The sequence below is a fragment of the Bombus terrestris genome, chromosome 15, assembly GCF_910591885.1.
Source record: "Bombus terrestris chromosome 15, iyBomTerr1.2, whole genome shotgun sequence".
NCBI classification, from domain to species: Eukaryota; Metazoa; Arthropoda; class Insecta; order Hymenoptera; family Apidae; genus Bombus; species Bombus terrestris.
Window position 1 is genome coordinate 5,690,279 of NC_063283.1, and position 11,449 is coordinate 5,701,727.

General features: G+C 35.9%; 1 long non-coding RNA gene across 3 annotated transcripts in view; it reads right to left on the reverse strand.

Moving 5' to 3' along the window:
* Nucleotides 1–10,896, reverse strand: part of LOC125386462 — a 114,412-nt gene extending 103,516 nt beyond the window's left edge. For all 3 annotated transcript variants that reach the window (XR_007226624.1, XR_007226623.1, XR_007226625.1), the window contains exons 1-3: nucleotides 10,490–10,896; nucleotides 9,742–9,911; nucleotides 8,093–8,319 (exon numbers count right to left, since the gene is read on the reverse strand). This is a non-coding gene — a long non-coding RNA (uncharacterized LOC125386462). The remainder of the gene's footprint in view (nucleotides 1–8,092; nucleotides 8,320–9,741; nucleotides 9,912–10,489) is intronic.
* Nucleotides 10,897–11,449: the final 553 nt, after the last annotated feature.

The following is an 11,449-nucleotide window of genomic DNA, read 5'->3' on the forward strand; positions in this document are numbered from 1 at the left end:
CAGACTAACGTACGGTGGCTGTTTTCGAAGATCGCTCAGAATCGAGTAATCAACCGCGTGATTACCGGCATGAAGATGGAAGATAATACGCGAAGCGGGTAATTCCTATCCGGGAAAATCATCAGCCGACGAAGGCGTACGTTCTGGGAGAAAAGCCTCGGTATGGGATTAATCATCATAGCGTCAAGTTTTATCCGTGAAATCACTGTGAAATGCTCGATGAAAAGATAGAGAGGTCATGTGCTTTAGTATACTTGATCTACGCTACATCATCGGTCATCACTCTTTGGTCATCGGTCATCGCGTTACAATCATTGATAAGTTAACCTCGATGCGCGAAGAATCGATACTTAAACATAATTTAAACCTGTTACGAATTTCTATTTTTCAACGTTGCTCTGAATTTAGCTAACTTGTTATTTTCTAACGTTAACGAGGACCAAAGGTGGTGGATGCGCGAGATTCGTTTAAAAAATTCTTACGCCTATGTTGGATAAATTGAAAACTGAAGGAAAGGATGCCAAGTACGTTGGGATATAAATTAATGGCAAAAAGAACATAAGTTAAGTCTGTACAGGTAGGTCGAAACGTCGTTCTTGTAAAGCGTATGCGCTCGCTTTTTATACTTTCACTGTGTATCTACGGTAGAACCTGGATCATGCGAAGCGACGTGGACCGGGCCTATTTCGGATAATGGGAAACTCGCCTAATACGGGAAATACGTGTAACAGATGCAGAAATCCAGAGAACGCGCATAAAAATATAGAGTACGCCTAAATTATAGAGCTTGTAAATATTCAACAGGCGAGATACAATCATCTAGATCGCAGATATTAGATTTCATTTCCTTAATTGTTCTTGGAAAAAATATGAATTTGCATGAACATTCTACCCTCTACCTTTTTATTAACGACATCCACAAGATGCAGGCACTTATGAGACATAAAATAACAATGGCTAGGAATTCCGCACGTGCCATTAACGTTTGCGATTCGCGCGTGATTCCTGCTGCCGCAGGCGCTTCGATCCTCCATGTATAAGCGTGGTTCCGCGCGGCGGGACGATTTTCTAGCGCGTTGGTTAGAACACACCGGAACCGGCTGGTTCTCGCGTATTCATCGCGCGTTATTGCTACGCGTATCGCATACTCGCGAGTATTTAAGCGAGCTACGTTCAAAGCGGAGAGGACGGTGGAAATTACTGTTCGCCTCGTAAATCGATGCAACGTGCAATTTACACCGCGAAACGGCGCTCCTTGCCGCCGTAAAGGCCCATTACGACGTTGCGCGAGCCCGGCTGATATTAAAGCCAACATCTGCTTCGGGGCGTGCATCGATACACGGCTCACCCTTTTAAAGAATATTCCGAGGATATTCTATATCATACTGCTCCTTTCTTCTGATTTTTCCTATACTCTTATCGCCTTAAGTGCCTCGTACGTTATATGCTCGGGTGTTTTAGCCGTTAGGTTAGTAGACTATAAATTATAAGCGATAGCGGGCAAGTTTGGTTTTGAAGAATCAGCGAAGTAGACAAACGAAGGATGCCGATCGGTCGACTTTAATTATAACGAGGTAATTTGAAAGGTAGGCTATCTGCTGCCGCCGGGTATCGATACTTGGAAAATCTTGGAATTTCTTATGGCTCAGGTGTTTAGTGATTAGGTGAGTGATATATTGCAAGGAGTTATATATATGTATATTTACATATGCATATATGAACATAATTAAAGAAGTGGAATCGAAATAGAAATCTATCCACTTTAAACCTTGTATATATTTTTATATTTTTAGATTTTTGGGATTTTAAATTTCTAAAAAGCGCGTAAACATCGTCTAATTACAAGCAAAGGTGGGCAATCTCGGTTTTGAAGAATTAGTTAAGCGTTTAATGATACTAGTTGATAATACCAGTTGGTGAATTTTAATTACGGTGTTTGAGAGAATTTAGGTTGATGTTAAAAGCAGCCACCTGGTTCAGGGCGTGCATCGATACCTGGGGAACCCTTTGAAAGTATATTCCAAGGCTACTCTACATCATACTCTTCCTTTTGACATACTTCTATCGCCCTAAGCGTCTAGTACATTATGTACTCAGGTGTTTAATGGCCAGGTCAATGGACAATAAATTATAAGCAAAAGTGATCAAGTTTCGTTTTGAAAAATGTATAAAGTAGATAAATGGAGGATACTTGACGCTGGGTTTTGATTATATCAGGGTGTTTGGGAGTTAAGATGACGCTTAAGCTTGTAAATGAAGATAATCAGGTCTGGTTTGAAAAAATAATCAGGAAAAGCTAAATGCATAAAGCAACGCGTCAAGATTTATCGAGCCCAAACTTTTAAACTCGATTTTCTCGAAAACCAGGCTGCAAATGGAGAAACCTGTATCCTTCTTTTGCAACTTGTTTTCATGTGACAAAATGATTCGATCAGTTTTAATGATTTCAGTATTTTACGTCTTAATGCATTCCACCACTTTTCTTACGTTGAAACAACTTCATAAAATATAATCAGATAAACAAGTTTTACCTCGTTCGAATTTCAAGTACATATATTAAACACATAGTTACAACACGTATAACATAGTGTATAATCCTAATTGGTTAGACCCGTTTTACAATGTACAAGATATTTTACGGCCTATATGCATAATATATATATATGTATATATGTATTTATATATTTATATATATATATTTAAAAACCAATTAAATATTCAATTTTGCAACCCCGAAACTTATTACGAACAAACACTTGCAACACCTGTAATGTGTACGTAATACTAATTGTAAATTGATCAAGTTCGTAAGTAGTACGTGTAAGATACAACGTATATTATAATCAATAAGAAACGATTATTTTCCCATAATTCATTTTTTAAATCAGTTTGATATTCATTTTCACAACCATGCGCTTCTTCGCAAAATACAATATATATATACTCAACCGAGAACATTTATAACAGACCTCCCTTACTAATCTCATCACTGGTAATGACGACCCTAAACCTACTACTGCCGCTATAAATAATTTATTTCCACGATCAGAAGCAAGACCATGGTACCGAGTTGCACTAATTACGTAGCAAGCAACGATCATAAGCAAAATGTTGCGAACGCCATCTGTGATAGCCGCTGTCCGGGCCCGTATTAATCACACAGACGATCGTAATTTCCACTAATTACGCTTACGATTATAACCGAAACGGGACGCGAAACTAATTACTCTCGCAACCGTAAGCAGAAATAAATGTACGTTTGCAGTGAAACCGCGCGGCGGCAATCTACGTTTGCTACGTTAATTATTCCTACGATCACGAGCGAAACGATTGAATTACACCGCACAGATGCCACTTCGAAAGATGGCGAATCTCATTTTCCTAGCAGTAGTATTTAAGTAATTCCATTTGAGACAAAACCAGATAACCTGTTACCATCGAGAACTTAAGCTCCTCGAGATACGTGTGATTCTATCGTCTCGCTTGGAATATATGAAGATCAGAGAAGGCTTCTCGAAGATACAAAGTATATTTGGTTATCTCATAGAAGCATTTAAAATTTCAGATTAATTAATGCGATCGTGAAATCAATTTACGTATTTAAGGTAGGAAATTTGATTAGAGCTAATTTATGGGGATTCGTATAAAAAACAGGATACAGAATGGACTTTCTTTTATTTCTAGAAAATACACGTAGTATATGTCTACGTTAACAAATATTTGAAAAACAATGAGCTCACATTTGGCTTAAGATTAGGTTAGATAATACAAAGAACAGAGTTGCGGAATTCATGTTTGAGATAGGTTAGGATTAAGTTCCATTTCTCAAAGATATTACTTCAATCTTTGTATTGCACACGTTTGTGTTACAACCCTATAAAACTTGATTGTTAAAGAAAATATATATATAAATGTCTACCTATATTAATTGTAAGGTTAACGAAAGGTTACAGAAGGTGGTACACTCGTCCAGTTTCACATCATTTTTCAGAAACTTTTCCACTTTCCTAAAACGGAGAATCTCTACGAAACAACTTCATTAAACTTTTCAAAGGCCAAAATACCATTACTTCGGAATTCTAAAAGACGACTTTTGCGCAAAATTAATAACTCGAGGTGAAAAATCGGCCACTCTCCCCTCCTAACCTCTAAAAAGAATTTCCATGAATAATTCATGATGAGACTCGATAATGGCACTTGTCGCGTAAAGATATGGAGAGATAATTAAGCAGACGTTAAACGAGAGTGTCAGTGGCAAATACCCAATGATTAATCGTAAATTACTGAAGTGATGGTTATTGATGATCGTGAGGGTGCCGCTTACGGTCTATTTTTCACATAATCGACGATATCGTTCCGTTCGAAAGAGATTCGATCTCGCGTGGGTATCGATCGAACGTAAATTAGGGTTAGATAGCGTCGATACGATGATCACGATTCCAGGAGTCGATGAAATCGTTTCGAGATGAGAGATGATCAGAGCTTAGAGAGAGGCTCGCGCGCTCGTTTTGAAATTGTCGGTTCTGTGAGATGGCAATCTTCGAGTTTTCAAAGGGTAAATGATGATTTCATACGCGATATTCTCGGGTACTTATAGGTTAGGTATGCAGGATTTAGAGATAAAGATGTTCCGGGATTGAGTTGGCACTTTTGAATCCATAATGTGAAAGTAATTCTGTAAGATTATGAAAATGATAGCTAGTTATGGAACAAGGTTGTCGATAGTTATTTTTGTGTTATGAAGTTTCTCCGTGTTGGGAAAGATAAGGAAGATATTTATGTACGTTCTCAATAAATGGAATACCCTGTATCTCTGTGGAATATGTTTATGGATGCCCACGATAAATGAAATACCCTGTATCTATGTGGAATAATTTTTTCCAGGATAAAGTGTAGAATAATCAAGATAAAGAATAACAAAGATAGTCATAAATGTCCATGATAAATGGAATATCCTATACATATATCTCTGTACAATAATTCTATCCAAGATAAAACGTACAATAATCAAAACATCATTTTCTTCAAGATCTATCATCCAAAATTTATATCGTCAAAAATGAAAAAAATACTTTTTTAACCATCATAAATGAAACACGCTATACACGGACCTAACCAAAGATGTGCTCAACCTTCCATTCGGAATCTACAACTTTTTCCTCCAGAATTTCTCCGAGATTACTAAGGCGACATTTTTGTAGCCTCAATAAATGAAACATCCTGTATGTTCCCTAACCTAAAAGGCGAACATTCATTCGCTTAGAAACTTCAACCTTCTCTTCAACGATACTTTCATAACAAAAGAAATGTTTCTGTAACCATACTAAATGAAACACCCTATATTCCTAATGTATACAGTAAACATGTATTTCATTCGCAATGAAACATACTTATAACATCATTCACGCTGCATCTATTTCCATTTACTAATAAACTGAAACAACCAGATTATCCTCATACCTTACCACAGAAGTTCTAATATCGTCTAGTTATTATCATGTTTCACAATATCGTACTTCAACTACAACACGCTTAACAATACACACATCCCATTATGAAACAGGCGTTAATTCGCATTCACTATACCAAACGAGTTTCTGAAAGCTGACACATTCATCTTCGCCTCGCACTATTCTATAAACACTTTATAAAGGTAAATTATCTCGCATATTCTAGTGTTTGGTGGAAAATTCGCGGATCGTCTTCAACAGTGATTGTTCAAATCACGGTGATTTGCGATTCACGCGTAAACGTCGAGAGAACGCGTGACAAAAATTCAGGCCGCGTGCGGCCGCTCGTAAATTTCCGGGACGAGCTGGGATAATATATAGAATGGGACGAGAATTTATCGCGGACCATGCTGGACAAGGATTCTGCGTCAACGGAAAGCGTTGTTTCCCGAAATAATATGCTCGAAGCCAAGCTCTGTTGCAATTATGTTACACATGTTGCAGCAAAGGATTTCTTAATAAAGGAAGAGTGACGATTGATGATTTTGGCAGACGTGGAAATTTTGGAAACTTGCACATGGAGGAAGATAATTGACTTTTATTATCTTCACGTGCCGTTTCTAAATTCTTTCTATATAGCTTAATTAATTTATGTTGCATTTTACTCCTAATAATAATTTTTTATATACTCTATTTAATTTCTTCTGAAGAAATGAAAAATTTGTGAATGAAGAACGAATGACAATTGGAAATTTTGATTGATACGTGAAATTTTGGAAATTACAATTTTCTATCTAAAATTTTTAGGTTTCTAATGCATATTACATTATAAATAATAATCGATAATTTTAATAATCAAACTTTGACATAATCTTCTTTAAAGCTTAGGTAAATATGTAAAAACGAGATTTCTAATTCAATATAATAATTATAAAGAGTATATCTGTATATTTATAACATAAACTTTCTCCGTTCTCTATTATTTTTGAGGAAATATTATCAGTACTGTCCATAAAAACATCCAACTTAAATCATGCAACAAACACTTCTACCGTGAAAGGAAACGATGATAATCACGTAAGCAATATTTCTTCGACCGAGAAATTGAATTTCGATGGGATATAAATTTTCCAGACAGCACCTTTTTAACAGGTTAATCATTTCTCGCCGTTGAATGGAGCCATGAAACCGCGAGAAACGTGCGAGAAATCAAAAGGATCAAAAGTCTTGGAAGGTGTCCATACGAGAATTAAGATTGCACAGGCATCGTGTAAGTTTCGTACAAGGAGCAAAAAAATATGGATACCTAAATGTCATCGTAAATCTGCGGTAGCTGACGCGGCCCTGCCCACCAAGCGTGCCTGCAAAATATACACTGACGATAATTTACTCGACGCGGATCCGTTTCCATGTAACTCTTCCGACGAAAACGTGTAATAGCCCCTCGTTTCAAATCCGTGAAAATAGTTGCAAATTATCATAGACAATACACGATGTCTTTACGAGCACCAAAAGTTTGTTATGAGGACGTTAACTCTTTTGGTCACTATTGTATGCATGTCTTTTATAGGTTAGGTTATAAATTAAATTATGTAAATACTAATCTTGTTTATAAATGACATTAAAAAGTATATGTCCATATGAATGTTATTTATGTAAAAGTGATACATGTATTTTAAAACAAATCTGCTTTTTGCTGGTATTCTAGTTTCAATAGATTCTTGAAGTTTGGTTTTATTAATACAAACAAAAGACTTGTGATCAAAGAAATTATATGTAGGTACTGATCTATACAATTACCAAGAAAGAGAATAGAATAAATCCCATTTGAAACTCTCTGTATGATATCTAACAAACTCTTCAAAAAATTCCAAACATTGGTTTCAAAATAGAATCTTACAAAATTACTAAACTGAAGCTTGCTATGTAAAATAACCTACAGAATCACCAAATACAAGATAAATCTCTAAATAGAGATATGAAGTTCTTTGTATAATCTTCAAGAGAAAACCTTTATTAGATTCTAAAGAATATTGCAATGTAAATCCTTATAAAATTATTACATTACATTTTACCATAAACTAACCTGTAGAATTACCAAAAACAAAATATGTAAATCTCATGTGAAACTCTCTATTGAATCACCAACATTCTCTTTATTATATTCTAAAAAAGATTTTAATATAAAACCTTATAGAACAAATAAATTGAACTTCTCTCTTAAAATGTCTCTCTTATAAATGAGTTCTATATAAAAAATTATACCAAATCTCCAAACCAAAATTATTTTAATATACAACCTTATAGAACAAATAAACTGAACTTCTCTCTTAAAATGTCTCTCTTATAAATGAGTTCTATATAAGACATTGTACCAAATCTCTAAACCAAAATCTGCCATATAGAAATGCAAAAAAAAAAATAATCTAACTTTATATAAAATTTTCTATACTACCTGTAACAATTAAACTTTTAAACAAATAAAACAATTAAACTCAGATACCTTAAATATATTTTCCAACAAAATACTTATGTAAGTACCTATTCTCTTAAAGAATCCTCCTGTCAATGTAACATCCTATACCAGGATTTTTATCCTCAAAGAAATACTAAAAGAAATGAAGAAGAAACGTCATATATACCTTGGATTTCATTCGTAAACACATCTATGCAGCCAGTGAGTTTTGCTCGGTGAAGTTGAGTCAAAGGGATACGCACGCTTCCTGTTCGATTCCACGGATCGCAATAAATGATTATTACTTCATCCCCGTGCGCCTGTCCAGAATTTGAATTGTTTCCGAGTGCGTCGTGTGTGGTGGCGGCAAATCGACGCCATTAAAATTGCACGAGCGAAGCACATAGGCAACCACTGAAACAAGCCGCGGCTGTGAGAACAATTTCTGTCGAAGTTCGATAGCCCACAGCGTTTATCTTTGTCTGCGTATCGCGAATCCTTTGATTGAATCTCGCCCGGCACTTTTATATTTTTACGAGTCGGAGTCGGAAGATAGATACAATCGAAAAGTCGGCTTCTACCAGCTACACAAGAGAAGCTACGCTTGAATGTTTTTCTGATTTATTGCGAGCGATTACAGCGCCCTCATCAAGTTCTGTTCACCATAATGGAAGATTCTATACATTGTTGTGTTATTGTATTTATACACTAATAACACCGAAATCATAGTATTGATAGACTTCGTTTTAATTGTATTGGAAAACGTGTAAAACTGATATTTATTAATTAATTATATCTCCAGTATTTATATATACGTATTTGCCATATTTTTCTTATTTCATTTGTTATGTCTACTTTTTGTAAACAATAAAAGATATTTGAATATTAAAAAGATATTACTGAATAATACTACCTTAGGACATTGCTAAACTAGAGAGACTGATGTATAAAATATATCGTATTGTTACGCATCTTCTATGTGTGGAATGTAATGTAATTACGTATACATAGAGGAACACTAAATATTAAGATTGAGGTTATGTGGTGCTTTAATTAGAATTTAATTTATGGGCTATCCTCATGCATCTTTAATTCATTCTTTATTTATTCCAATCTAATGATTCTAATTTAATTTGTGTTTGTTTGATTTAACCCAATTTTTGGTAGGTATTGGTAGGAATTTCTGTTTCATAAATTTTTTTTCATTGAGGTGGATTGTAAAGTAATTACATCTGAACGTATAAAAAACGAAATTGGCGATACATAGAGATAAGACAAATGCAACACCATATCACAAAGATTTCCAGAGTCATAGAATATGAAAAAGATATTTTGAACATTAATATCGTATTTTATAGTTTATCCCATTGGCAAGACTACAATTTTTCAGACAAACCAGTTATTAAAGCAAATGCTCGTATGATCATTAAAACAGGTTTGCGCAAAAAATTCTTCTAACCAAACGTAACCTAAGTTCTTCCGTTCATCAAAGAATCTAAGGCTTTAATCATAGTCATGGATATCAATTTTCTCCGATACAATTCCTTAACTACTCTCTAACCGCTTATCAGTTCCATTGAACAAACAATCATTCATTTTCGTTAACATCAACCGCGCTTTAAAAGCAATTATAATCGATCGACACGATATTTCAACCGAACGACTCGTGAAACGATACTAACGAGCGCAAGGACAGATCATGTTAAAATAGTCAGAGATATCCCCGTTGTATTTGCATTTAATCGCGGGTATTTCGTTTATCATTAACAATCTTGTCCTCTCGAGACCAGTGTACGATATTAATTGTACAGTAAGACGTATATTAATAACGGTTACCGGTTATGTGCACAAAGATAGCACTAGCCATGTAATTAGCGACAGTTTGATGGTAATGCACCTGACCAAGAGATATCGTAAAGATGAGGAATCTGTTCTTCCCCGACGGCGATCCATTCAGATACTTGCTGGTTATAATTTACCTTAGTCTACACGTATTATTGTTTCCGCTGTAACAGAAGAAGCCCATGTAAATCAGCCTTTATTAATCATTTCAGTGTTACACGGTAATATAGAATATATGGAAATGTAAAGTAAAATCAAATAATAAAATTATTGCTGTTGAAGTGCATTATATTTATATGAATACACGTAATTTACTAACCGAATTAATGACCCTTCACTATTCTCTGTTTTATGATTATGATGGAAAATTTGATTTTGATTATAATTTTATGATATAAAATATGTATAATAGAATTAATAGCTTGTAGTATTAGGTGATTTAGATCTTCATGAAATTAAGTTTAGTCATTGCTTCGACCATTCCAATTTTTCATAACCTCTCCGGTAAAATTAGAAATTTTTTATATATTAAGCAAAATCACGTTTTCAAGCTTCCACTTATTGAACTAAACTAAGACTTTGACTACTTTCATAACTCTGAATTATGTTCAACTATCTAATATCGCAAATATTAATCAAGAAATAAAATCCTCAAGCTTGATAAACTCTATGTGTAGTATCAAACGCAGCGTGCCTTAAAATATTCATTAAAGTAAATATCCGTTTATTTCTTCATACATACCGCTTTTTCCTAACCTGTTACGTCAATCACGAACATCGGAAAACAACTCAAAGAAACGCTCTATTTCAAACACTCACTGCAACCAAAATTTCAAACCAGAAGTCACACGATGCGTCGCAAACGAATTCTAGCCTCTTAGCCATGCATATCCCGCGAGAACAAAATAAAAAGCGCGAAAAGAAAGTTAAGTGAACAAAGTCGAACACAAGGTTGGCGTAAGCACATGTGGTGGCTTGCGTGGCGGACACCTCGAGATCGAATAAGCCCGGCTCGTTAATTACAAGTTTAATTAGTTACGCCGCGGTCGCGGTGTAACGAGCGGTTTGTATGGCAATAGAGCCGGGCGTCGCAAAAACCTTCTTGAATTTGCATAAAAGCGTACCTACGACGTAGCACGCGGACGGCTGCAATTATGGGCGAATTTATTAGGGAAGTGGATGGTTGGCGCGCCGGCGCGAGCGCGCGCGCAACGTCGCGCTTAATGGCGCGCGTTTTCTAAATATAGGACGCGAACGAAGGCGAACGAGGACGACAGGAAGAGGTGTACGACGAACGTGTCGTAGGAAGGCTTCCTGCGATTCACTCGGGCCGGAATCAGGCGTTATTCGTATGACTGGACATGTGTCTGCCCTTCCATTGTGATCGACCACCACTAACACTGGTTGCTACTGTTGCCCGTGAGAAACAACCCGGCGGCTTAATTAAAGGATTTACTTTCGCCACGAGCCACGCGTTCGCATCTTCGCTACGTGCTGTGGATCGTGAAACGTCGAATCGATCGTGGGGTCCCGGTTGTCGCATATCGGTGCATAGAGGAAATCGATGGTTTGGGTGAGGTGAAGCGCGCGGAAAGCAATGCTGAGCTAAATTTAACTTCTAGTGAAAACAATTCCGTACCGATGTATCGAAATAAATATTTTTAAGGTTAGTACAGCGTAACTTTGGTTTCACGTGGATGTC